This window comes from Panicum virgatum, chromosome 2N, assembly GCF_016808335.1.
Source record: "Panicum virgatum strain AP13 chromosome 2N, P.virgatum_v5, whole genome shotgun sequence".
NCBI classification, from domain to species: Eukaryota; Viridiplantae; Streptophyta; class Magnoliopsida; order Poales; family Poaceae; genus Panicum; species Panicum virgatum.
Window position 1 is genome coordinate 45,460,304 of NC_053146.1, and position 3,589 is coordinate 45,463,892.

The following is a 3,589-nucleotide window of genomic DNA, read 5'->3' on the forward strand; positions in this document are numbered from 1 at the left end:
TATATGTATTGAACCAATTAACTAAATATAATTCTTCAAGTCTAAGGGTGATTTGTTTATCACGTACGGTAACTAGAACAATCAAGAAAAAAATGTACATCGCAAGTATTTTCTAAAAAATAATATTTATAGTAAATAAATATATAAATATTTAGTACTTCCAGTGTTTACATAAAAATATTTAATTTTCTCCTAAATTATTATCCAAAAATATACCATAAAATATAATAAAGAGCTTAGAAAAAAGCTCTGACACACAATCTAAACTCACCAACTGAATCGAACTCCACAGGAAACTTTTCTTTTAGGTGTATCAGACACGAAACACACTAATCGATTTCAAATGTGTGGAAGAAGAAAATGACAGAGAGTGAAATTGGTAAAAATAGCTAGAGAAAATGAAAGTCAAGAAAAGAGTTAGAGATAACAACAAAGACATGTTTGAAACTATCCATTGTCGATATGACACAACTCTGAAGTGAGCCAATTTCTGTAGTTAGGTGGGCGAAAGACGAAAAATGTACATAAACCAAAGTGTGAAAAATACAAATAGGTTAGACCGAATAAAAAACTTATATATATATGTATATATATTAATGTAGAATATATGCTATATATAATTTTTCTACGGTAGGTGAAAATAAATAAATATAATATTTTTGAGAACCCCAACCTATTTTTTAATATAACTTTTTATTTAATCTATGCCTGTTTTAATTACTGTAATGAGGAGTGAAATCTAGGTTTGTTCGATGCTATCCATATGCTCTAAAAACTAGACCAACTAGGCTTGACTTTTTGCTTAGTAAAAATCAAATTATTGCAAGGCACAAATCAAATTCCACCATCTAAGTTACATGTTGTAGGCTTTGAAAATAAAACGTACACGCACACATATATAAATGTATCTAATAACTACATAAAAATTAGAAAAAGACAAACATGTATTCAAGGTGACCCTATATTACTATTAATCATCAAACTTAGTATTACGTGGTACAATATGCACCTATACTTATGGTGACCTAATATTCAATTCAATCCTCAAATTTAGATATTGCAAGTTAAAGTATTAAAATATGTCAACATGATATGAAACAAAGCAACTTAAAAATTGATGATTGATATGAACGCCTATACATGGAAACTGCAGGTAGTACTCTATGAGAGCGAACCAAAGATAAATAAAATGCCAAATACATCTCTTCAGTTAATTTAAAAAAAATAAAAAAAATGTTAAAGAAATACTAGCTACCCGCGCTATTAGCGCGGGTCACCTTGCTAGTTCATTGCATATTTGCATGGTTGCGTATGAACAAGATGCTTCTGATTCATGGGTACACTGCACGTTTGAACATGCTTCAAACATGCAGACGTACACGATACAGACAATGGTCATTACAAACATCGTGACAACTTGTAATCTAAGTGACGGGCGCAATATACGTAGACACATGAGCCGTCCATCTCACGCACTCACACCAGCGTGGCCAGCTCCTCGAAGAAGAGCTCCTTGAAGCGCTCCATGCGCTCGGGCTCCAGCGCCGCCGCCACCGCGATGCCGCCCTCCTTCCCCGGGCAGTTGAGCAGGTACACGAACCCCGGGTAGTACATGAGCGCCGGCGCCAGCAGCGCCGGCTCGCCCCACCCGAAGTCGGCGTCGTACGACGGCATCCCCAGCCAGCTGATCACCCGCAGGTCCGTGCCGGGCAGCCCGCCGCGCGGCAGCGCCGCCAGGTCCGCCGTCTCCAGGTAGTCCACCACCGACCGCGCGTACGCGTCCCCGTGCCCCGTCGCCGCGCGCAGCCGGCGCGCGGCGAGCCCCAGCGGGCCGCCCAGCAGGTCGCCGACGCGGGCCGACGCCGAGGCGCGCGCCACCGCGTTGCCGAAGAAGGCCTCCGGCAGCGGCGGGGACAGGCGGGCGCGCATGTCCACCATCGTGTACAGGCGGGACTCGGCGCCGGGCGCCAGCGCGCGCGCCGCGCACGCGCACCGCCATGCGTGCGCCGCCAGCGCGCGGAAGGTGGACGCCGCACCCGCGCGGGCGCGGAGCGAGGCCGCCTGCGCGCCGCTCACGCGGAGGATGGCGCTGGGGTACTCCGCCCTGGCTCCGGCGCGGGCCGCCGCCGTACTCGTGGGTGTGGTCGAAGAGGACGGTCGGCTGCGGGCGCGCCCGGAGGGGCGTGCGGTCGAGGGACGGTGCCACGGCTGCGGCGCCGGCGTCCCCGCGGGCGATGCCGGCCCACGTGCGGATGAAGTTGAAGGCGCTGCGCCCGTCGATGACGAAGTGGTGCATCGCCGTGCCCAGCGCCACGCCGCCGCACCGGAAGAAGGTGACCTGTCGAGAAGACACGTAACGACCTGCTTTGTGAACCATGTTTGGTGGTAGTCTCAGCTCCTTTTCACCTTTGACCAACTTTTTCGTCTCGTGGAAGCACTTCCTCATTCGTCTTCAGTTTCGTTTTCAGTCAAAAGTGCCCATTTCTTATGTTTTTTTATCACAGTTCACGTGATTATTATCCGGATTAGTTACACTTTCACTGTTTCACACGAACTATGACATGCACGTATGCACGAACTCCATCCAAAAATAAACGAAATCAGTTTGTTCAAACTGAGAGAAGTCGTCAGAGCAGGAACCTGGAGCAGGAGCAGGGGTGCCCCGTGGCCGGCGGACTCGTACGCCGGCACGAACATGTCGCGTATGGCCTCGGACGGCGCGAAGCCCTCGCGGACGTCGTCGAGCGCGGCCGCGGACCGCGCCACGACGAAGAGCGCGCCCTCGGCGTTGCAGTCGATCTCGGCGCGCCCGTCGCGGCCGGCGCCGAGGCGGCCGGCGAAGGGGTAGAACGGGACCAGCGCGGCGGCCAGCGCCGCGCGCAGGACGTCGGCCGAGAAGAAGCCGCCGCCCGCTCCGCCGCGGCAGAAGCCGTCGTCGGGGCGGCGGAAGAAGTAGACCGTCGGGGTGTAGCCGTTCCTGGCGGCGAGGTCGAGGTTGGACAGCCAGAGCGCGCCCCGCGGCGTGGGCTCGCTCGGCGGGACCAGCTCGGACGTGACGACCTCGACGACGGCCATCGTCGACCGGATGTCTGTGGCGCGTCGAGAGTGTTCCGGCGGCTTTTGGCCCTGTGGTTCCCTAGCTACTTCCAGTTAGTGTGGCGCGGGAAGTGAGTGCAACGACTCCATGGCAGGGGGCAGGGGATTTATAGGGGTTGCAATGTGGGTTTGGTCCGGCAACAATCTTCCAAGGAGAGGGGGTTGTTGAGTCGGCCTTGCTTTGGTGCTTTAATCAGCAGCTGGCCTGCTCATGTCATGGCCGACGATCACTCAAGCGCGGTCACAGAAGAATGTCGCCGTCTCGAGCACATGAAGCGTCGTGCCCTGATCTTGGCTGGGCTCGAGCCTTTTCGTCTGGGACAGAAGCTGGCTTTGTGGTTAGAGACGACTCAACCCATCCAAGATTGCGCACGCATCATAAAAGCGTACACGCTGATTTTTTACGGCCGCTCTCAACACTGTTAAGATGTCATTTTTGGTCCTTACCCAGGCATACATACAGATAATGAGAGACACTGGGCATGAGTAGTTG

At 51.4% G+C, this 3,589-nt stretch overlaps 1 pseudogene; it reads right to left on the bottom strand.

Annotated features, from left to right (window-relative positions):
* Positions 1-1,093: 1,093 nt before the first annotated feature.
* Positions 1,094-3,267, bottom strand: LOC120660695 (annotated as a pseudogene).
* Between the last annotated feature and the right edge of the window lie 322 nt (positions 3,268-3,589).